The following is a 26,171-nucleotide window of genomic DNA, read 5'->3' as shown; positions in this document are numbered from 1 at the left end:
CTCGCGTACCTAATTTATTATTTTTAGTACGGTGAAACTAAAAAATATAAAAGTTAGTTCTAGGTTTCAAGAAATAGAGTAAACATTGGTGGGAAATAATTTTAACTAAAGAATTATTCCTCATTTTAAATTATTCTAAAATAGTTTTCACTTTGCAAAATTAATTAATTAGCCAGGAATACACACTAAATACTCATTGAAATGTATATACACTTTTTAAATAATACTCTATAGAGTCCTTTGTTTATTGTTATTGACGATGTAAGGTTTGAAAGGACAATATGATTTCGCACCTTTGCTATCGCCATATGTTACATCCATTCGAGTTATAGATTGGCTGAAGTTCATAAATGTGAAGGCCACATAACAGGTATACCTGGCTATATAGCTAGATTTTAGTACTATATATGAATAGCTCAGCTGTACGTATAGTTTGCCGTACAGTGCAGTACCTTGCATACAGATCACTCTTTGAGTAGGCCTAAAGCCGTGCTGTTATACTACTTAGCTATAAAGCTAGGACATAGCTGAAATTTGTAGCAAAGCTATATGCAGCTGCAAAATGTACGTTTGCTGTATAGCCAATTGTCAACTGTCCGCTTTTCCACAGTTATACAGCCAAGGTGCATGATTTCTTTTGATCTTTACCAGCCACTGAAGGAAAACCAATTTCAGCTATATAGCTCACAAATCGAGCGATATGATCGAGCTATATAGATGTCTCTAAGCAAAAAGAAAACCCCTTGTCTTCCTTTGCTATTGCCTCTGCCATTCAATCCAGACCCGAGTGCGAATCGCAATTTGTCCTTTAGCTCTGCCTATATATAATGAACGTCCTCAATAATTGTTATTTTAACTTCAGCTTAGTCATTAGTGTACTGTTACGGGAATACCCTGTATAGTGGGACCCGGTTAGCACGTGTTTTAAATATAGAAATACAGACAATAAGGTGTGAATAGCAATAGCATTCGGACCGTGATGACGTGCAGAAGATAGAAGTTTGGTTGGTCAATGTCGGAGCAATTTGTAGAAATGAAGAGTCGTTATGCAGCCCATGATGGGGAAACAAAATAGAATCATTTTAATTTATTCATGTCTAAATGGCTAATTTCCTGATAAAAAGGATCAGGGATGGATTGTATATTCCAACAATCAGCTAAATTAAGAGTGTTTACTTGTAGATAGTTTAAATAGTTGAATTAACAATTTAAACACCGGACGTAAACACATGCTAAAGTAAACAATTCTGCAGCGTACGAAAAACTGGAGGAGAAAATTTAGTTCTCTTTAATACTAGATGACTTCTTAAAAATATTATTTAAAATGATGTCCATATATAGCAGTGTAATACTGCTTTTACGAGTATTTGTCTTATAGCAGAGGTACATGTAGCAATGACATACAGTTTTGCTAGATATTTCTGGTACATAAGCTATATGGCTGTATTTGCTATGTTCTCCTCCCTTTAAGATAGTTTTCCTGGCAACAGGAACAATGTAAATAAATATCTTTTATCTTTGCTTGAAGAATTTTTAGGATTTTAAGTAGTATTTTGGAGCATCTTATAATGAAGTCCACATGAAAACGCACCCTCATAGTGCTTATATGCCAACTAACTGAAGGGATAAAAACATATTAAATTAAATTTGTAATTTTCGGGGAATTAGCAGCTTTTTGTGGATAAAAATTAATTTTGTATTACAAAACATTCTAAACTTTCTCCTCTCTAAGAAACTATACAACACTATACAGGGTGTCCACAAATTACTCTATCAAACGTCACCATTTTATTTATCAGGTTAAAATGAGTAAGAAATTGTCGTGTGTAGCCCTATCTTGCTTAGTTTACCGACCGCCTGTCTGTGTTTTTTAGGAAAAAAATTACATCTTTAAGCTGAATAAAGGTTCATACATTGCAAAGTGTATAGTCTGGACAATAATACAATTTTCCCTAAAACACAGACAGGCATGGTCATCTAAGCAAGATATAACTGTACTTTATACGATACGTTTTTACATATTTTGATTTGATTAATCAAACAGTGTATTTCGATTGAGTAATTTTCGGACCATTTCATCAACGCCGTAACATGGAATGTATCATTCTATAACTGTACGAACTCACATATTAGACGTATTATTATATTTATCTATAAGGATCTGCCAAACATGGAAGTAGTAAAGCGTTGTCTCTGTGATAAGACCTAAAATCCGAAAGTTTTACTTTGCAATATGGTCAAATACTCATAAAACTTTTTGTAAATCTTATTTGAAACCTTAAAGTTTTAGAGTGTATGAAGCTGTCTTCGGTTCAATGAAGGATGATTGGACAAATTTAATATGTTGAATAGGATACATATCACTGCAGGAAAGTTCATGCTTCTAGTTCAACGAGTCAATGCCACTCCGGAAAGAAGGGCCGAAAAAGAAGAAACCGAGGAGACAAGAAGCGAGTACCTAAAAGGAAGTTGAAAAGGAATAGGGAGAATAAGAAGGATAAATACCTGGAGGTTTTTTAATTGTGAAGGTGTCACTGTGTTAGATTTTAGAGACACTTAAATCTTAATTTGAAATTTACGGAATAGGCGAAACAAATGTTTTCAAAAACTATTTATAAGCTGTCAAGCTGAAATTTGCTACAGTGATTTATGGCAGTATGAGAGAAGTCTCTACTAGACTTACAAAGAATGTATAAATGTATAAATATTAAATACTTGAAATCTTTAACTTTTTAATTTTAAATTTCAACTTCTGTGTAAATTTATAAAAATCTTTTTAATGGCCATTTTGAACTTCTTCATTTGTTATTATATTGTGCAACAGCATACTTTATAAGTACAAACCCAGAATAATTATACTGCAATTGAAACAACCTTTTAGGTTATGTTAAAGTAGAAAAAAATACTCTGACTCAAGAGAGAGGGTGCAAGACACTCGTATATGACATGTGTGGCTTATCACCTGATGCGCGTGTGTAAGGTGGTCTACACACGGATAAGCCCAAGAAGAAGGACTAATAGAATTAAGTCTTGATTTCAGCAGGCGAAGTTAGTCTGAGAACATTCATTTGGTACTTGGCAATAATGATTATTTCGTGGTTTTGAAATATTTCTAGATTTACCTGTGTAAATTACATTACCGTAATGTAATTAAAACCACTTAACGACATTTTTAAGAATTCTGTCAATATTTGAAAAGAGAAAGGGCAGTTCGAGTAGTATACAGTCTTACATAAAGAGCCAACAGATTCACCTCTTTGTGTAAGCCTACAGTTAGGCACAATCTTCACAGGCATGAAATCAATTACTACTGAAGATAACAAAAACATCATTGGCGCGAATGGGGAACAGGTGAACAAGGCTTTATAGTCCAGTTTTTGGTCCAAGAACTGACCTTCTGGGTCTCTTCCTTATATCCACATTTACTATCGGATTATAGACTTAAGAAGTTAGAGCATTTTTTTCGGAGAAGTAAAGAACTTTAATTTTTTTATCGAGAACTAAGGATATAAAATGTTTTGACGACTCTCCAAACCGGCAACGCGGCTACGGAATCACCCATTACGAAAGTGATTCGGATTTGAAGGTTAAATTACTTTTTAAAGTATTCAGGATATTTGCAAATGCTTGTTTTACTTAAAAACTTGTAGTCCTAAAAAATTGCTTGTAATCGAATGAGTGGCGGCTGCTTGATCGTCTTAGGATGCAACAATTTTGTCTTCCTAAAAGAATAAGAACATTTTGTCCCAAATAGTGTGTAGTGACAATATTTTTTTCACAAAAAATTCTAAATCAAAATGGAATCCGACTAAATCGCAGAAACCGAAACTGCAACAGTTCAAAAGCCGAGAGCAAATTTGCTTTGTATAAGCATACAACCAGGGTTTCTTCGAACTGATAGTGGAATCTCTCTAAGAAAGAAATCCATCTCCAGGCAAGCTAGTTTTGGTGGTGGTTGAAATCCAAGAGTATCAAACGGGTTAAAAATATGGAACGATATTGTTTCTCTCATTATATTTTTCCTACCTTTATACATTAAAAACCGACCATCAGCCGCACAAATATCGTTACGGCAACGTCAGAAAACCATAGAAAAGTACTGAAAATCGCAAATTTAATAATTTATATACGGGTAGATGATGCTGAGTTAAAACAAAATCAGGTAAAATGTTATTGCCATGACTGTAAACTAGTAAACTACTCATTACTCCATTATTCATAACTTTATGGATTCTATCATTAAACGGGATATGGTATGGTAAACGGGATGATAAGTGGTCCTTACATTAGACACAGATTGGACACAATGTGCAACGAGCACTAGAGGTGTTCGGCGCTGTAAAAACATTGGGTGTTGTGCTCGACAGTGAACTCAGCTTTTCTGACCACGTCACCTAACCTACTCAGTGTGCGCTTGGGAAACTAAGAGGGATGTACATACACACAGGTTGGTTTTGCCAGATATATCAAAGATCCGCCTGATACAATATTTGATTTTATCCGTGTTCTTTTATTGTTATCCTGCATACAGCAACAACATTTCGAGGTAGATTATTGACAGAATTCAAGAAGTAGAGAACATGGCTGTCAGTTTTATTTACAATTTACGTAAATACAAGCACTTATCTGCCCATCGAAGGGCTGCAGGATCGTTGCATATAGAAACCGTATGCAGGCTGCAGACCTGCTAACTAATCCACCGCGTCCTGTCTTTTCAGGAGCCGCGGTACTTGGTAGAGAGACTCCTGTACCGTGGCGAGGTTGCTGATCGCAGAACCCAACAGGACGATCAGCTTCACTTCCCTCGAGTAATGCTCGAGACAGGGAGGAGAGAGTTTTCTTACTTTGCCCTCAAGTTGTACAACTCCCTCCCTTGTGATCTAAAATCACTCAAGGAGACTGCCTCCTTAAAGTCAAGGTAAAAGAAATGTTGGCGATTGACAATTAGATTAGTATTTTCTTTATAGTTGAAGTCTAAATGAATTGTTGTCATTAGTTTTAGATGACTGGAGTTGTTCTGAAAAGCCGATTGTAATGAGAAACGATCGACTAATAAAGACATTTTCGATTTGATTTGAAAATTGATGAGTGAATGTGGTAAATAAGTTAACTTTTCTTTTGGACTAGACCTTTTACTCATGCCATATTGTTAGATAAAGTTATTTCCTGTATGGTTCTTACATAATGATTTCCCCCTCCCCACAGAGTAATTATTATGCCAGTATTGTTCCTATCGTTAAAGTCTAGGTGGGCTCAAAACGAAACGATGAGACGAGGATGTGTTTACAGACTGGCTACCAACAAACTCAAGATGAAACAATTCAGATTCAGACCTCAGTTCACCAGCGCGATCGGCATGACGAGACAGATTGTCTGTTGTGCAATCAATCCCAAGGCCAAACACTCCTAGGACTTTGAGCTGCTGTTGAAACTGCACTAGAGTTCCCCCAGTAGGCTAACAGCTATCTCCCGTTCGTGTCAGAGGTTATTTGAGGTTTTTAACTTATTACATTCCAAAACAACTGCTTTCATAGAAGTATTAATTATATGTCTAAACAGCTATTTCAGACTTTACTTCAATATACATGTGAGTTTAATTGGAACACTCTCCTTGGTGGTTTCACAAGGTCAATACATAATCTATAAATAATGTTCTATTTCAGGGATTCAAATAAATATGTGATCTGTTACTGTACGTCTAGGAATATAAATATATACTTAAAAATATATATATATATATATATATATATATATATATATATATCAAATATGTACCCTGATTCTCACTCGTAATTATTTTGCAATAATTGTTACACAAAACTGAATCATTAGTCATTTACTTTTAGAGTTTCAGATCACTACTCTCTTACACTGCAAGACTAAATTGAAAAAGTTTTTCTGTATATTAATAAAACGACAGAATATATATCAATATAACTTTTACAACATAAGGTTTCCAAAATGACCCGGGATGGTTAAATATTTTTGAAACTATATACAAACTATAACTACAAAATTTGGTACATACTTACTTAAGCCAACTTAAGAGACCTATAGTTTTTAAAAATTACTCTTTTTTCATGACCTTTAAAAAAGAATCCACGTGTCACGTAACAGGCTACTGAGGTGGTTTGCAAAATTTCATAATACAAGCTCATTTAATTCTCAAGGCGCTCTGTACACAGACATATAGTCGTACAGAAAAGAAATTTTAACATCCCCCAGGCAGACAAAAAATTGTGTTATCATACATACGATAGGCTTCAATGGCTCTCAGACAAAGTCTCTGATTAGACATGTACCATCATATAACTAATTCGTGCCTATGTGGAAATTAAGTTTCTGCCAAATTAACATCTGCAGATAAAAAGTTTCTCGCGATATCCTGCCACATGATACATTCATATTTTGTTCCTTATGTTCCCTAGCGGTGTTCAAGTAATAAAAGTTCCGGTGAGCAAGGGAGGATACTACAACGCAGCGCTGGAATCAAATTTTGTCACTGACTTCTCACTCTATTACTTTTACTTTTTTAATCTAGAAATCCAAAATATCGTATGTTACAATCTCATAGTATTTTTTTACAAATGTATTTACTCTGTTATATTCTCGTTGACATCATGGTTACTCATAAGCCCAATGTAAATATATTCACTAACGCTCAGCCAAAACCCATAGAACGACATGCATCATCATCGAACTCAACGTAACCTATATACAAATGAAGCTTCATGCAAACTTTCTAGTCTGTAGGTCAGTTCGTCTTCTAGATATCGTACGCACAGACAGACAGACAGAAATGAAATCTTTCTATCCTCTCGAGTTATAGGCTTCGCTAACGCTCAGCAAATTAGCTATCGAATTGTAAGGAGTTAGTAAAGACTTTTAATAGTAATTACATTTTGTGGCACCTCGTTGTTACGAGGTTACATTCTTATTCAAAGGGAAGAATCATGAAAATTAGAATTATTTAGGCCTAAGTTTAATACATCCAACATAGCGTCCAATTTAAGTTTGAATTTAACCTTTATTTAAACGCTGATCATTGAATAGAGTAGCCCTGAATTGAGTTTTTTTGTGATGTTAGTTTTGTCTCATTTAGTCCTTTAATGTGATGTATTTATTACTCAATGGGTCGTCCCAATTAAAAATGTTGAGTTGCCCTCACCACCCATTTGGGGATGGAGGGGGGTAAATTTGAAATCCTTCAGATAATGTCTCCAAGCTATTGATCCCAATAGGGATTTGAAAATTCTGTTGGAAATTTAAAGTGGGATAACTTACCTTTGGATCACAAGGTATGATTTCCATTGCTATTTCGGGTAATAAGTATTTGCTATGCAGATATCATGAAGGGATTCTGCTATTTTGATTGTTAACAGATTTTAAGTTAAATTTACTTTACTTTTGCACATAGTACACATCCCCTTAAATATGTGCGGGTCTTAACACGTTCTATAAAATGATGTGAACCATGAGCTTTGGATATCCTGACTTGTAGTACTGATACTGATCCACAGGACAGGATAAATAATCAATCAATATCCGCGTGATCAGGAAAGATAAGGATTCCTTTCTTATGTGGGATTATGCTATGAACGATATACTTAGGGTTATTATTGCTCACAATATCGATTAATTTCACGTTTTCGGAACACTTTCTTACAACTAGTACCTAAATGGAAGTTAAAGTCAAGACCTGAATCATATGAAATTGAAAGGAACTAAGCAACGTTATTGGTACCAAATGCATTGTATTTGCTCAACCATTCGGTTTATTTTATTTAAGCAGCCATAACACCTTTCTTCTTCAAAAGTTTGAAGGCTGTCTCGAAATGGCACACAGATCTGTAACTTTTGTAGATAGCAAATATTTGTTACATTTGATTGTTTATAGGTCGCACTTAAATTGGAAAAGCAGGTGGTGGGTGCACAAAAGATAAATTTCAGCAAAAGAAGGACATTTAAAATAAAATATTGTATAAAAAGTGAACTAAGAAACCCTACATTTAGTCGTTACCTCCAACAGAACCTTTCAAAACTTATACTAGTGCAGTTCTCTTTGTACAGTCTTAATTTGCCAAAAATTGAGTTGCAAATGTTTCCATTGTTAATGGCAAATGTATTGTAAATAGCTTTTTTGAAAAACGTACTTTTACACTAAGAAAGAGAAATTATTTATTACAAAACATATTTCAAGTCGGTTTCCATAACTGACTAAATGTTAAAAGGCTGCTAAATATTTCCATGTTGGTATCGTGTGACATCAAGAAATATATTTTTTAGTAAATAATAAATGTCAATGTAGTTATACGTCATATGTACACAAGTTTCATTATACAGTCTTTATTGTACGGCATCGGAATATCTGAGTTTGACAGGTCCCAATTAGAGGTGTATAATTGTAATTGTATGTGTATAATAGAGGTCACATAATGGAGTATGGGGATTATTTGAATCCCTATTGTTGCATGTACGATTCTGTGCAACTAACGTGTTCTGATTATTACTGTACACGCCACTTAGGAATTATACCACTATATTGTAACAATAATCCGCCAAATAGCTCAAAATCAACTAGACTCCACCATACAGTGAATATATTACACATATGTGTAGTTAGTAGTAGGCTACCATTCGATCAGTTATGGGTTCCAACTTTAAAACTTATTTTGCGATTGTTAAGAGGCTATTTGATATCTAGGGATGCAATTTAAATGACTAAAATTAACCGAGACTGCTCCAAGAGATGTTTTATCAATCACGAGAATTAATTATAATTAGTAATTATACGAGTATATAGTCCCTTGTCTTGTCAAAAGTTCAACGTTTCGGAACGAAAGTCCCGTCGTCAGGTGTGTAAAAACCCGTTACTCGACGGAAGTTAAAAACACATAATTCAAAATATAATAAAACTCGCATAGATTCAGTAAATATAACATAGACACGATACATAATAATTACAGTACACACACACACACATGGTAAGCCTACTTCAGATGCACAACCACGGACTCATCAGCGAACATGATCTACAACAAACATTCTATGGAACTGATGACCAGGTAGGGTAGCATAAATTTGTCTACAATTACAGTTTCGTAGTTATAGACAACATGGATTTAGTAATTACTCGATAACTTTAATAGAAATTAGTATTTGCTGAAAGATAAAAAAGGTTTCCGGAAATGACAAAGAGCCTTGTCCGAATGTTTTATAATAGTTCACAGTAATAAATCAGGGCTGGAGCGAAAGTACTAATGCCCCAGTCTAAACAAATGTTTACTCAAGGGACAGCTGTGGCCATGAATAGGCTCTTGATTATGTCACATAAACTTGATAGGTGAGGACCTTACTGTTCCAGAGACTAAACAACCGTGACCGTCCCTCTTAGGACAATCACATCTATGTCGCTGGGCTTGGCTGTACTACGTGTAGACACATGTTCTAAACTAAGACTTTAGAAGCTGGTCGAAAGAAGAAGACGGAAACTACTTCAAGTACTAACTTTCTCTTGTTTTAAGAAATCCATAGAAGCGCCAAAAATCTACATCCATTTCTTACCAGTGAGTCTTCTACTTCTTACGAAGATTGCTAGTTTATATTAAATACTTTTACTTAAAAATACAATATAAAACTGAAGTACATGAAGTAATATTATATTACTCTTCCTCATATCTATGCCCAAGATACCCCTTTCGATTGCAGCTATTTTCTTTTGCACAATATAACCCCGGAAATTCCCGAGATTTACTGTAATGTATCTGCTAATAACCAGATGTAAATTGATTTTAATTAATCTAAGTAAATAAATAAAATGTGATATTTAAAAAAGTATACCTCTTTTAACTATTAAACATGTATTTTATTAATTATAAAAGTTAAACTAAATAAATCTTACATAAAAAACACAGTCCATAAATAAATATAAAAATATAAAGTATAATACTAAAAATAACTAAGTAATAAAGTCGAACTAATGCAATGCCCACTCAAAAATAAACTGCACACAGTTGTAAGTTGTCATTTATAGCTGATTTACATATACAAGTATAGCAAGTTTCAACGCCACCGATTATGTGTTCTAATGACCTATGGAGGGTAAGGAATAGAACCCCCAAACCCTCTAAAACACTATAACATATATTTATTAAAGTGATTAAAGTTGTTTGGAATACTAAGCAAAATGTTTAATGTTCAATTAAGTCTACATAATGTCACCCCGATGTGGTGTGTTCTTCATTCATACCCTCCCCCCCCGGGCTAAAAAGCCAAGTCTTATTATACCACTGACCACTGATAAGTTCCATCTATCGCATTTGTAAAATACTATGTTATTAGTTTTAACTACGAATGCACAAGTTATCTAATAAGAAAGATAAGAGTTTTGTGATAATTTTGGTATAGTGCAAATTGTAAGTTTCGTAACTTTTATATATTTTGAAACAATTAATTTGTGAATGTCCGTATATACGGACGTTTGGGTCAAAAAGTTAATTTTTTTCTTTTATAAGCATTATTCTGCCCGTCCTCATGAGCCACTGGCCTGTGCGAAAACAAGCTCGATAGTACTGATCAAAAAAAGCTTCTTTCATGTGCAAGATTGAACTTGCATTATTTTATCATAGGCCCAAAGTCTGACGTCTTAGACCGCTCAGCTATTGGCACTCCTAATATCCATAACATCTGTCTGCTTTATGGTATTTCTACGTTGCCGTCGGGCAACACAGATTCTGTTCTCAATGGAGCTATACCCGCAATCTATGCTCCGTATTCGAAAATCTTCTATAATGGTCTGCTACTTGAGATTGACTTTAAGAGAGCTTTCTACTTTCTCCTCTAAATAATCAATATAACACTCATTAACATTAAGAGATACATTATAACAATATACATTTTGGGATACATTTTTTATAAATATATATTTTGTAATTAAAAAGGAGAGACTAATCCTCTTAAGCCGTATTCTGCCCGTCCTCATGAGCCACTGGCCTGTGCGAGGATCTTATCAACGAAATAAGGGAGAGAGTCGATACAGTACAAGGTCGATGGTACTGATAAAAAGTGCAACGGTCACGGACAGCACACACGTAGTGTAAATACACTATGCGTAAAAATACAAGAGACGTAAGAAACATAATGTTCCAACCTAGATTTATTGATTTCGTGAATATTGTCATCTCCAAAAAGATTTTCATTTTATTACATTCTTAACTGGCAGCATTCAAATCGGCCACGCTGGTGGCAGTCGATTAAATAACTTCAAAAACCAAGCATTTACAACATCATCTTCAATTTACACTTCTACAACATATTAATTGGCCCCCGTGCTCCAAATGACCAAAGTACACCAGCTCGCCTGTGATTCAACCAAGAGGAATAAACAATTGGTGGCAATTTTGAGTCAATACCAGTAACAATTAATAAAGTCACGATATGAAAATTAAAGCTATGATTTGATTATCTTAAACAAAGTGGTTTTAAACTCTTAGCTATTCTCTGATAGTAATGCTTTGCACATTTATACCTTCCGATAATTTGACTTCACGAGATTCATGTAAGTACATATGATTTATTCCAAAGGGTAGTTAGCTGATTAATATAAATTTTGTTCTAATTTTAAGAAATCTCTAATCACATACATTTTGACTGGTATGGTGTATTTTTGATTAATTTTATTCGTATTATTTTCCACTATCTTATCTATATTATATAGTATACTCAAATTTTAGTGGCACAATCGAATACTTATCTCCTGTAATATATTTGGGTAATAGCACTACCCAAGTAACTAACTATACAGCAAACACATAGAATAATTTATTGGTGTGTACAGAGAAATATGTCAAAGAGCAAATGAATTGTTTCACCGTCAACAGACAGAGGAAAGGCCAAACTTGTAGGTAACGTACCCGAACTATCCTAGGTCCTATAGGTTACCGATATTATAGGCAATTGTTCTACTGTGCGCTTTGCCTTTACTACCATCGAAAAATAGTTGACTAGTGTCCTTAAGATTTAGTTCTAACTGAAACTATCGAATTGCTGAGTGATACCTACTAAGCTATTGTGGACTAAAGTGTCATATCATTCAAGTTCTTATTCGTAATGTCTCTTCTTGTGTTGAGAAAATCGCACATTGTACAAAAATATTGATAGTTAATGTATCGGGTATCGACTAATTTGTTTCCTGTGGAATTATAACAACATACTCTGGGCTTTTGTGATCGTTTAAAACATAAATCTCTTTCAGTTCTGCGTCTTCCACAGAAAAGGGAATTGAACTTTCCAGTGGCGTATATAGATAATTATTTCGGGGGTGGGCACAATAGGGTGTTTAGGAGGTATAGCATTCCTCCAAAAATAGGAGCTCCAGAATCCTCCCCTGGGAAATTGTTCAGTTTTTAAGACTTCATAAATGTGTTTTAACTTAAAACAAGCTACTGGGTGTTTTTACTAATAATTGTAATGTTTAATCCCACTTTCAACGACCCATGGCTTTCACGAACAATTTAATAGCTGTAAACCCTTCAATAAACCATTATGATGTGCAGGAACGTCATAGACGACAGATTTTACATGGTTCGATTAATTTCAGTTGACCAAATTGCTTAAATAATTAACAAGGAGTTTAATCTGCCAAGCACATTCATGCCTGGAATTGGATAGCGCTCCCCATCCATAGTTGTAATCAGCTGACGTTTATCTATTCTCTAAATCAATCCTTCGATGCAATTTGCCTTCATGAACTTACTTCTTCCTTAAATTTTACATATTATACATAGCGCCTAACAATTCAACTTTTGATACGTCAAATTAAAATGGCTGGTAGGATGGATTTCGTTTATACATCAAAATGTCCAAAAATGAACAATTTACTTCAGTTATCACTTTTTGACTTGCTGAACATTTTTCTAAGTATCTGTTTTTTAGAATCCAAAATATGCTCTAGTACAAACAGTGAGATTTTTACGCTCGGACAGCATACGGACATGTGTGGCCTCACTCACAGCAACCGAGCCGGGGTCGCACCGACACTCGGCCGACTCACGTGTCGGGCGCGGTGCGGGTATGTGTGTCCCGACCTTAAGGACACCTGCGTTATTCTTTGGCAGTGTACTCCCCAGTCAAACTCCCCGCCTGGCAGTGTTTGTCGGTCGGTGTCGGCGTGAGCCGTAAACGAAGCAACGCCGGGCGGCGGCCGGGACCCGAAGGACCTGGTTCCGCGATTCTCCGCACGACCGTCTACTCTTGCATCAAAAAGTTCAGATACTCGAATTTGAAAGCTAAACACAAACTAACCTCAGCAAAGCTACAATAACGAGAGTTACATAAAATGTGAGACACCAAACCCAGTTTACCAACTTCCAATTTATGTCGATCAGTTGCAATACAAGTTTGTCTATAACCTTTTAAAAGTATTTTTTATTTGCAGCAGATGTTTTATAACTGATAAAGATTACAAGTCTAAGTTAAGAAACGCAGCGAGTTTTCTTGTGCCTAAACCAAGCAACATATTTTTCACAAAAACATATTATGTTTAATACATTACCAGTTGAAATTCAGAATTTAAAAACAATTGCTTTCTTTGTCAATAAATTAAGACTCTGGTTCTTTATTATTACAGATGTAGAAGAAAGGTTGTTTAATGTAGTTCAATAGAGAGCATACTTTATTATAGTAAATATAGCCTTTGTACGATAGTAATATTTATTTGTTTTGTGTATGTGCATGTGTGTCTATATAAGTATATATTTGTGTTTCATGTATGTATGTGGAATACAATTATTCCGCATTCATGAGTGTAAAAGTGATTTATGTTCTTTATCGTTTTAAAAAGAGTAGTTGTTTGTAAAAATTTTTGAGCATTATTAAGTACAGGTTATGTTCAAGCCATAAGTTAAATTATTTAAGCAGTGAGAATATATCCTATCAGGCATTGCCTTGTAGTACTTTATTCCAAATTATCTGTATCAAGGAATAATAGATTATATACTTTGTACAGTGAAGTATAATTAAGTTTTGTTTTTCTGTATACTCGTATATTTATATTTTTAACCCTGTGATTATTGTAATTGATGTTCTTTAAATATTTTGTTTTTGTGTGTATGTGCATGAACTTAAGGACCTATAAAGTCAGAATTAGCATTTAGTTTAATATAAGATATTATATAGGATTTTATTACTAATTGATTTTTAAAAGAGTTTATAGATTCAAATCATGTTTGCTTTGTTTTGTATATTTGTAAATATGTATTGCTCTTTGTTATAAACCAATGCTATTTTTGTACAGATTATTATCTTTTGAAATAAAATATTATTTATCTATTTCATTATTATAACAACGAAAAAATGTACCGATTTAGGGGCGATTTGCAATGGAACTGCAACTTTGAAAAGTGGTGACTTAGAAAATTCTGATCAGATTTCGTTAAAGTTGTTACACAATTTAAGTACGTCAGTAAGTGTCTTAACTATTATTATTTAAAGTACGGCACTTGTTCTACGAAAGTACTGGTGGGGTCTCTGATAATATTATCCCCACTGGTACTATTTACTATTACTTGACTACTCACGCCATTATTATTGCTTAGACTACCGATATTACTATTATTAGTAAACTACCTTAGATCCATTTAGTTTTTTCCTGAGCTTGATTGCCTTTCCTCGAGTCAAATTGAAAGAAAATCTATTCACTTACGGTACTTTTCTTAAAAAGCTAGTGTCTCCTGTCATTGCAGCTCTGTTCCAAGGCACCTCCTATGCTACTTGTTCTCTTCTCTGGGCGTTCACAGTTCTGGTGCCACCTCTAGTCCTATCTTCTAACACTGCACCATTGCTCTCCTCATTCCACCTTACCACCTCGTTCAAGTAAGAGTGTCATGCAGATTTATACCCAAGTATCTGACTTCACAAATATTATTGTATTCCCTCCAGGCTTTCGGAGAACGATACGGCTTCAAGGTTAAATTTAAAAGTTTAAAGTCAACCGAGACTGTTACAACAGATGCACTGTTAATTACAAGACTTTTACAATATTCGGTGATCACTCTATAACTACAGTTATAATCCTTAACTAATTATCAAACTATTGTTATCCCTAAAAGTGACGAAGTTTTAGGTTTTCACGAATACCGAGCTCTTTCACAAATATTACCTAAGTAATAAAATTATAATAAAAATTAATATCCTAGTCGTCACTCTCTTTCCGGGTGCAGTGTACCTTACGCTTTTGTAAACACGAAATAGCAAGCAATTCAGACATATTAATGGCATTTACATGAATGCCTAAAACTCTTTTATTTTATCCAAGTCTAAACTTTTGTAAACCTTCCTTAATTTTGCTACAGTTTTAAAACATTTTTATTAGTATAATTCATTGCACGTGAAGAGTAAAAAAATGTAAAAGTTGGTTAAAACTAACGGAAAATGGTTTAAATAGTGGCTCTCAGGGTACTGACACAACCAAAATTAGGCTTTCGGGAGAGAGGTCAACTTATCACCGTTGGAGAGTGAGAAATTTCGTTCTCTTCTTTTTTGAAATATACCATAACCTTTAAAAGGAGCATGGTGCCCGGAAATGTGAACCAAAACATCGAGAAATGGTTTTAGGATAGATTAAATGTTTTTACGTTATATGTATCATATGCCTTTGTTCAGCGAATTTCCCTGTGTAGCAGCAACTTTTAAGCTTTGTAATACTGTTGTAAATTTATAATGCAATTTTAATGTCATATTTTATACAAAACTAACTGTATTGTTACAAATTATTAACAAGCAATATCTGTATAGTTTAATTTTCTTCATCAAATTAGCCCTTGTTTAATATTGTCCATCTACTTGTTTATGTATTTTTCAAATATTTTGTCAAATTTCGGAAATCATGGTTCGGGTAAAAAAATATTAGTTTATATTGTGGACAAGCTAGTGGCTGAGTCGTTAAAAAAACATTGAGGATCAGTCCCAGGAGGCCGAGGGTTCAGGAGACAGGTTCATAATACAGACTATAATATAAACAATAATATGTTTTTTCTTTCGCACTCATCTAGATAGACTAATATGCCTGGCTGACTTCTCCGAGAAAATCCACAAATCTGTTTCTGAAAGGTCTAGTCAAAATTCTTAGATCGAAACGCACCCTAGATACTCCTACATTAACCAAACAGGTACAAGGCAACACTTATGTGTGACATATTTATATGATTTAACGCTTATTAATAACCAAGAGAAGTTCTCACTGAACAATTACATCTATTACAATTATCCTGATACAAATATCACAACCCAACGGACAGATCCGCGAAACAATCATAACTACGAGTACAAAGGGTTCTGGTCTTGAGGGTGAAAGTTAACAATGTGTATCTACCACTCCTCAATCATATTTTTGTTTGAGTTAAAAAAAAACATGCATTGTATTTGAATCTTAATATTATTAGAAGTACATCTCTCTCAAAAGATTTTATCCTTTTTATTCGACGATTTGAGCCCTTTGAGTAAGTAGAATTTTTATGGATACTTGCGTGGTACTACTAAATCCTACTAAATAATCCTATTTACTAAAATTATTTTCCCTTGTACTGTTTAAGCGGTAAACATTAATCACCTGTTTATGAACTAATTTTAGAAGTGATAATGTTTTTATTGATGAATCTTCTTTTATACTGTAAAATGGGTTTACCGTTGAAAGTAAAACAACTAAACAAAAAAAAAAAAAAAAAAAAAAACATTAAAATCATTTTGAGGAGTTTTCGGTTATTACAGAACATCAATAGTTTTATATAATATATAATATCAGAGTTTGGATTGTTGGGAAACGGTAAATTCAAGTACAGACGCCGTTTCAAGGTTAACATGACTTTACGATCATGCAGTTTGTAAACTAAAGTTAAATAATGTGAAGATTGCACTTATCTTTTGGACAATTTAAACAAACCTGTGAAACATGTACAAGTTGAAACCATTTTGTTTGTCATAAACCATTCAAGGTGACGTAATCTGTTATTACATATCACCTTATTACTTACAACGTTATAAGTAATGAAAAATATAATGAGGCAGAGTTCGACAAGCAGGCCTAGTAGTAAACAAAGCCTAAGAGCGGCGCGGTCCTGGCAAGGAAAAATGAATGAGACACAGCCCGTTTCAATTATTGCCATAATAATTCATGAGATAAAAAGAAATACGCGACTTATTTTTAAAAGAACTATTGACACTAATTCGATTTATTGCTATTTTAATTAATAAATAAATAAACTAAACACGGGACATTTATTCTGGTTCTCCGTGTATTACTGGTAATAAATTAACAACATCAAGAGATACAAAATAGTTAGGATATCATATGCAGTTGCGTATTACAAGAAAATTAAAACACTCCATTATGTTTTTATAAGTTCCAGATTTGTTGCGATTGGAATATTTTTTAAATCTTGCATTCTTTAATTAAAGAAAAAACTAAACAAAGTGGGAGGGTTGTAAGAATATTCGTAGCGACGATCTCCGATGGGTTAAAATTGAAAACATTATAGTTTTATTCTTGTTAAATATTGTTATGGGTTATTTCTGTTTAATTACCTTGTTATCTACCGTCTATAGTTATTCTCTTTGCTATTTCTGTGTATAGTCATTCTCCCTATTACGTACTGTTACATAGCTTTTCCTTTGTTACGCTGTTACAAATAGTTTATTCCATGTTACTTTGTTAGGTATTAAAATTATGTTCAGGTTTTTTTTTGTTATTTATTTTTATTTTTCTGCGTGAGGGAGACGTTTGAAATTATTATAAATTTGATCGTGTATGCTTAGTGTGAGAGTTATTATTCTATTTGTGTTGCAACTGACTTGCTTTATTATGGTGTGTTTCACTTGGTAGTATTATTATTTATATTTATAGTTTAGTAAGTGTATTATTGCAGTCTTTCTGGTCAGTTGTTTCTATGTCTTATATTGTCAGCTATGCCGTCTTACTGAGTGAAATATTGTGTCAAATATGTTGTAAGAATTATAATGGTTTACCGTTGGAAATAAATAAATAAAGTTTATAATTTTAGTTTGGGTATCAATTTACAAAATCGTGACCATGGAAAGGTATGTTCATTTTTTTTTTTCCTGAAAACTACAATTTTTCCTGAAAACAATAGTGAAGAAAAAAATTCGTCGGCAACGAAAATCAAAGGAGTTACGATTTTTTTGAAATCCTCTGAAAACTCTGTTTTTGACAGTACCTCTGGCAATTTTACTGAAATGATGACGTTAATCCTGTCAACGATGCCTGCCCGCTGCGCAGTGCTGCGCGCACTGCTTGCTCTTTTAGAAAAAAAATTAACTCGAGCTTGCAAAAGTCGAATCCCAGATCACGTGATGCCCCTGATCCTTAACCCTTCAAGTGTTGTTCAACAAAATTTTGTCGGTTATTTTCCATCTTTAATGCAATAATGCCCGAAAGGCATCAATATAATACAATGATATACTTTCCCCCCAGTTTATATGCACCTGTGATAATAACACTTGGCTATAAATGCCCAACCCATGAAAAAAAGTCCATTTTTCATGGTCACGGTATTGTAAATAAATACCTTAGTTTGTACTCACTTGGATGATGTAGGAGAAGGGAAGGTCCACTCTAGGCTGGTACTAGTCCCGACCATGGCTTAGTGACTGAGCTGTACTCGCTGCGACCCCCCCCCCTCTCCGCACAACGCCCATGGCCTAGACTCTAGAGTGATTGGCAGTGCCGGACCTACATCGGGAGTATCATCGATACTTTTGGGGTTAGTGACTGAGCTGTACTCGCTGCGACCCCCCCCCCCTCTCCGCACAACGCCCATGGCCTAGACTCTAGAGTGATTGGCAGTGCCGGACCTACATCGGGAGTATCATCGATACTTTTGGGGTTAGTGACTGAGCTGTACTCGCTGCGACCCCCCCCCCTCTCCGCACAACGCCCATGGCCTAGACTCTAGAGTGATTGGCAGTGCCGGACCTACATCGGGAGTATCATCGATACTTTTGGGGTTAGTGACTGAGCTGTACTCGCTGCGACCCCCCCCCCCCTCTCCGCACAACGCCCATGGCCTAGACTCTAGAGTGATTGGCAGTGCCGGACCTACATCGGGAGTATCATCGATACTTTTGGGGGCTTCCTAGGGAAGACATTTGGCTGAGTTTATGAACTGAATTGACATCGTACCTCAGAAATGGTATTCTCTTAGATTCCATGATCCTTGGATGGTGTGTGGACGTAGAGGTCCGTTTATTGCTACAACCACATCTGCACATCTCCAATTTTTGCAATGTCCACTACTGCTTCAGAGAGAAAATAAGTAGAAATTTCTCTCCGATTTTACTTTTTTCAGGAAAAGCCGATCCCCCTTTAATCCTTATTCTACCCGTCCTTATGAGCCACTGGCCTGTGCGAGAATCTTATCAACAGAATAAGGGGAGAGTCGATACAGTACAAGGTCGATGGTACTGATAAAAAGTGCAACGGTCACAGACAGGATTCGAACCTGCGCTATCTCTAACCCAGACTGAAAGTCCAACGTCTTAGACCACTCGACCATCGGCACTCCCAATGCCTACTATTCGACCCTTGTTCTTTTCTTCTCACTAATATAATTTATTCAACAGGACGGAGATAAAACATTTTTTAAAGTTATGCTGGACTTTGTAAACGATCATTACAAGTACACACTGGAGGAGCAGTTTCAACTTTATTGATAAAAGAAGTACTTGGTGTAACAGTTATACTTCTTTCATTTCTGGAGCCCATTTCCGGCGTGTCCTGCACTGAGCGCCGAAGTCATAAATCTGACCTGTCTGGCAAGTCTGCGAGGGTGGCCAACGCTGGTGTGGCCAGCTAGAGACCACGTTCAAGTACATACCGCTACACCAAATATTCATTTTTAAGAGATACAAGTAATAATGCTGGTATATGGTATTGTTTGATAAGGTGGGGGGAGGGGAGAATCTTATATCTCAAGTTTAAAATCTTTAGTCATAATTCAAAAGTATTTTGCGAGAATTACATGTGAAGAGTAATAAGGTATGCATCACTTAAAAGTGTATAGATTCTATATTGACATGAATAAAGTAGCTATTTTATTTATATAAAAAACTATGTGGTTCCTAAATGTGGCAATCGTGCTACATACGATGATATCAGTCTACGTATTTTATTTAAATAAAAAAACCTATGTGGTTCCTAAATGTGGCAATCGTGCTTAATACGATGATATCAGTCTCCCACACCTTGGGACACAATATTTAGGGTTTTCGAAATCGAAATTTTAGATACAGTATTTGTTCAAACGTTGTATTAAATAGTCTTGGAGTTTTCTTTCATCAAAATATGCTTTTTCGACTTTAAAAAATGCAGTCGGTGTGACAGTGTATGAATCTGTTGTAAGTTTGAATGTGGCAGAATTGTGGTGTGAATGTTTAAATTCTTAGAATTAAAAATGACGTACGACATGCAATGTTAATTGTAACGAACAAATAAACTATTAGATATGGCATTATAGTACCATTAGTATTACAATAGTTATTTGTAAGGGCAATTAAAACGAAAAGTACACAATAAAGGTAGTGCAAAGGGTTTTTGGGTTGAAATGGTGTTGTTTTAATTTTCAAACAAAATTCTGTTCACTGTCCTTTAAGATATCTTTTCTGAAGACAGATACACGTTTTATCATTATACGAGGAATTTGTAGGAATTTGAAACAGAATTTAAGCTTGTCTTTAAATCAGCCCAAAAGCTGTTGAAGATAAGGTTATGAAAGTTATATAGTCGTATGAAAACGATTAAAAAGTGTTACATATGGTGAAAATTTGTAAGTCACAAAACATTAGAAACATGTCACTCACTGTTAAACTCATGTAAAATTCAAATGTTTATCTTCTGCCGTTTTTATTTTGGACTGACTACAGCATTGCTAAACTTTTTACATTTAACGCCTATAATTCCTCCTGTGTTGCCTTCAGGTCACTTACAGGATTACGAATTTTAAAATATCCCAACCGAAATACTTAACAAGATTGCACCATCTTCATATGTTGCACCACCAGAGTAAGATTTCCTGTTATTTTATAGTTATTCTATTAGTTGTTATAGTTTAGTTAGTTATTCAGGCTAAGTTGTTGACGCGCACAGGTGAATATTAATCATGTAAATATACTTCTACCGTCTAGGGTTTGAGGTGAACGGACAGGGTGACCAGACGTCCGGCTTTAGGAGGACATGTCCTCAAAGGGTTAATGTTTGTCCTCTTGTCCTCCCACTTTCTGAAATTGAAGTAATCTGTCCGGCTTTTTAACACAATTAAATATTAGAAAATAGCAGCATCGCATCTAAACATTCTTCCGATTTCCGAAGTCCTGAAGGTAGACCATGAAAATTTATAGCAGCGCACACGTAATGCCATGGCATGTGAACTGCTGTTAGATTCAGTTGTATGTCGAGTGTTGTCTATAGTGTCAATGACTCACTGTTGCTTCTCAGCTGCACTGGCGCTACTACCCCTTGATTTCCTATTAATGAATTAGCGGCGCTGTAAGGCTGCTGTTAACCATCTGAGCCGGCGTAATGTTTGTGTGTATTGAACATTAGTGTGTATTGACCATGTGCGTGTGTATTGAACACGTGTGTGTATTGAACACGTGTGTGTATTGAACACGTGTGTTTATTGAACACGTGTGAGTATTGAATACGTGTGAGTATTGAACAGCAGTGGGCAAGAGGGCGACACACTCGTAGTTGACTCTTACATATGTCACTTATCACCCAGTTCAGCACGTGGGTATGTTATTGTTCGATTGCACAGCACTCTAGATGGATGAAAACAAAGCAACACAGCTGAATGTATAAACTCTTGGTTTTACCAGGCGAAGTTAGACTGTGAACATGTCGGTACTTCTCAGTACTGATTATGAAGACTGATTAAAGTATTTCTTAGTCTAGAAATATTTCACGATTTACCTGGTCCCATCTCCTGTCAATAAATAATGTCAGTATTACTTACTTATCAAGAAACGGATAATGAATACTACTGTGCGGTGCTTTATTTCTCGTGTAAAATACAACAATGTCAATAAAACTACACCGTACATACAAAGGGAATATTTTATTGCTTCGAATTGTTACTTTAATTCAATTCAATTTAATTACATTTTAATTCGTTCGGTTATATACAGAACTTCGAACATGTCAGTATAACACATATGACATAATATAAAGCAACAAACATGTATAATATATTTAATAACCAAACACATCCAGTATGCAATATAAAATAATAACTAAAACAATCATAATTTGTTAATCGAGTAGGCAAACTAACTTAAAAAATAAGCTTTTATGTAGATTTTAAATTTATTAACAATTGGTATCACACGGATATGTGGTGGGCAGCCTTTCATTCGTTGCCACGCATATGTGGTAAGAGCCCCTCTCGAACTCACTGCCTGGCAACCGATGTCTCGCCCTCTTGTAGGGTATTGATGAAATGATCCATTCGCAGGAAAGTCAGCCACATTACGTTTGACATACGAGGTCATACATACAGGCTTCATGCCATATAAGGCCTGCGAGTCAATATACAAAGCACAACGGTACACAGCTGAGATTCTTAAAGACAAACCTATCATGTACCCCCAACTAAAGTTCTACATACAGGCGTCATGCCATATAAGGCCTGCGAGTCAATATACAAAGCACAACGGTACACAGCTGAGATTCTTAAAGACAAACCTATCATGGACCCCCAACTAAAGTTCTACATACAGGCTTCATGCCATATAAGGCCTGCGAGTCAATATACAAAGCACAACGGTACACAGCTGAGATTCTTAAAGACAAGCCTATCATGGACCCCCAACTAAAGTTCTACATACAGGCGTCATGCCATATAAGGCCTGCGAGTCAATATACAAAGCACAACGGTACACAGCTGAGATTCTTAAAGACAAGCCTATCATGGACCCCCAACTAAAGTTCTACATACAGGCGTCATGCCATATAAGGCCTGCGAGTCAATATACAAAGCACAACGACATACAGCTGAGATTCTCAAAGACAAGCCTATCATGGACCCCCAACTAAAGTTCTACATACAGGCTTCATGCCATATAAGGCCTGCGAGTCAATATACAAAGCACAACGGTACACAGCTGAGATTCTTAAAGACAAGCCTATCATGGACCCCCAACTAAAGTTCTACATACAGGCTTCATGCCATATAAGGCCTGCGAGTCAATATACAAAGCACAACGGTACACAGCTGAGATTCTTAAAGACAAGCCTATCATGGACCCCCAACTAAAGTTCTACATACAGGCTTCATGCCATATAAGGCCTGCGAGTCAATATACAAAGCACAACGGTACACAGCTGAGATTCTTAAAGACAAGCCTATCATGGACCCCCAACTAAAGTTCTACATACAGGCTTCATGCCATATAAGGCCTGCGAGTCAATATACAAAGCACAACGACATACAGCTGAGATTCTCAAAGACAAGCCTATCATGGACCCCCAACTAAAGTTCTACATACAGGCTTCATGCCATATAAGGCCTGCGAGTCAATATACAAAGCACAACGGCATACAGCTGAGATTCTTAAAGACAAGCCTATCATGGACCCCCAACTAAAGTTCTACATACAGGCGTCATGCCATATAAGGCCTGCGAGTCAATATACAAAGCACAACGACATACAGCTGAGATTCTCAAAGACAAGCCTATCATGGACCCCCAACTAAAGTTCTACATACAGGCTTCATGCCATATAAGGCCTGCGAGTCAATATACAAAGCACAACGGCATACAGCTGAGATTCTTAAAGACAAGCCTATTATGGACCCCCAACTAAAGTTCTAAATACAGGCGTCATGCCTTATAAGGCCTGCGAGTCAATATACAAAACACAACGGTACACAGCTGAGATTCTCAAAGACAAGCCTATCATGGACCCCCAACTAAAGTTCTACATACAGGCTTCATGCCATAAAAGGCCTGCGAGTCAATATACAAAACACAACGGTACACAGCTGAGATTCTCAAAGACAAGCCTATCATGAACCCCCAACTAAAGTTCTACATACAGGCTTCATGCCATATAAGGCCTGCGAGTCAATATACAAAGCACAACGGTATACGGCTGAGATTCTCAAAGACAAGCCTATCATGGACCCCCAACTAAAGTTCTACAGTCTTCGAGAACCCCCAACCTACATAAACCCCATTATACTATTTATTCTTAGTTTTGCCAATACAATTATACATAAATGTATAGTTATAAATTTAATTCTCTTTTAATTTGATTAAGTGCAAGTGTATTGTTTTTAACAGCCAACATAGCCGGTTTCATTGCTTCATTGGAAAGTAGTTCATAGCACAAAACACACTGCTGTTTTTGTTCTATGTCTGTACCCGCTTGCACAAAACCCAGATTTTAAATAATCGTCACAATTGAAGACTCGAACCAAATATGCAAAACTTTAAAAAAAAAAAATACGAATAAAACTGTCTCTCACAGAACAAGCAACAAACTACTCCAAATGTTAGGAAACCCTAAAGAAAAAATTTCAAATGATAATAAATCAGGAATTTATGAAAATGGATACGATGACTGTGACAAACTTTATATTTTACAAACCAAAGAACAATAAAAACACGATTTGAAGAGCATTTAAGACACAAAATATGGAAGAGTTGAAAAAACTGATATAGCCAAGCACTGCATTGAATCAGGACACAGAACATCAATTAAAAACCTAAAATTAATAAAAGAAGTAACAAAACCAATGAACTTAGAATGACTGGGAAACACTACATATATATAACCAGAAATTAAGAAAAACAAAAAGGAAGGCCCTATTGAAAATTCCAATCTACTTTCTTCTTAATTCATTCAAACATAATACTGTACTCATGTCTAATTTTTCATACTGGCTGAAATATTTTTAAAATTTTTGTATTTGCATATTTAATATGGTATTTCAATAATAATTGTAATAAAAATAATGTAAATATTTATTTGTGGAGTCGCCTGATGACGAAACCTTTGGTTTAGAAATGCCTCGTCGGAAAAATAAACTATATTGAAAAGTATTGTTTTATTAACATTTAGCAGTATTTAAACATTACAATGCTTGCGTTTTTGGCTTTGTTGGCACTGGCACTAGATTTAGAGCAAGGTTAGGTTGTGCAGGGGTCTGTCTGCGTACTGCATTAGTATTAATCAGTACTGCACTTGTATGTACTGTAACAGTTTTTAACCAACGATCCATAGCGCACTTAGCTGGTTACTAGTGATCTACACTCAATTTTATATTATAAATGTAATAATTATTACGTAAATAAGGAGTAAACAAAGCCACTACACTACCTGACGTGGTGTTAACCCCAACTAGTCACTAGTGAGTGAGTGAGTACTGAGTGAAGTGGGTGTTTTGTTTTGGTCAAATCCCACGTGAATAAAATTATTCCTCCCCCCCCTCAATCCGTTCCATAGACGTGCTAAGGTTTAATCTCAAGGACACAGCTGCAGCATACTCCTGCCAACCTGCTAGCGCTAAGTTGTGATTGGACAATACAAATATTAGTTTTTAGCGATTAGTGTAGTTACCTAATTGCTAATCCATACCTTTTTTTGGTGAAATATTATTCATCTGGGTATAAAGTTCTTTTCATTTAAAACGTCTATTAACGACAGTCTGTATATTTTCCCACATTTCGTACGCTAGTTCCGCGGATCTCTCGGGGACCACACTTTGGGAACTTCTGGTCTACAGGACTCATCCCGCTTACGCCCAACTAGAGAACGAACGCTGTAGAATAAAAACTCTTTCAAAGTTACCGATGCTTGAGCATCCCCAGAACAATACTCTGTACCTCAAGATGGATTCTACGTGAGCAAAGTAGACGGTACGGAGGATCTCTACAAACCATGGTGAGATTGCTGAGAGCGAAGCACATCAACCGAAGCCTCTTGCAGAGCTGGTCAACATGAATGTGCCACGTAAGCTTTCTCAACATGGAGGCCCAGGAAATGAAGGAATCTGCTCAATAATATTACCGTCGAGTTCAATTTGACTATATGAACTTGATTTTTGTGGTTATGCTTTAATTGAAACTCAATCAATTTAAATTTCTTTCTATTTAAATTTA

At 35.5% G+C, this 26,171-nt stretch overlaps 1 protein-coding gene across 1 annotated transcript in view; it reads right to left on the bottom strand.

The window, feature by feature from the left end:
- LOC124369924 (xanthine dehydrogenase-like) overlaps window positions 1-18,647 on the bottom strand; it is a 292,507-nt gene extending 273,860 nt beyond the window's left edge. Inside the window, exon 1 of the mRNA XM_046828119.1 lies at window positions 18,595-18,647. The gene's annotated coding sequence lies outside the window, so the exon portion shown is untranslated. The remainder of the gene's footprint in view (window positions 1-18,594) is intronic.
- Between the last annotated feature and the right edge of the window lie 7,524 nt (window positions 18,648-26,171).

Source organism: Homalodisca vitripennis, chromosome X (assembly GCF_021130785.1).
Source record: "Homalodisca vitripennis isolate AUS2020 chromosome X, UT_GWSS_2.1, whole genome shotgun sequence".
Taxonomy (NCBI): Eukaryota; Metazoa; Arthropoda; class Insecta; order Hemiptera; family Cicadellidae; genus Homalodisca; species Homalodisca vitripennis.
The sequence above is the reverse complement of the archived record's forward strand: the minus strand, read 5'-3'. Positions and strand labels throughout refer to the sequence as shown.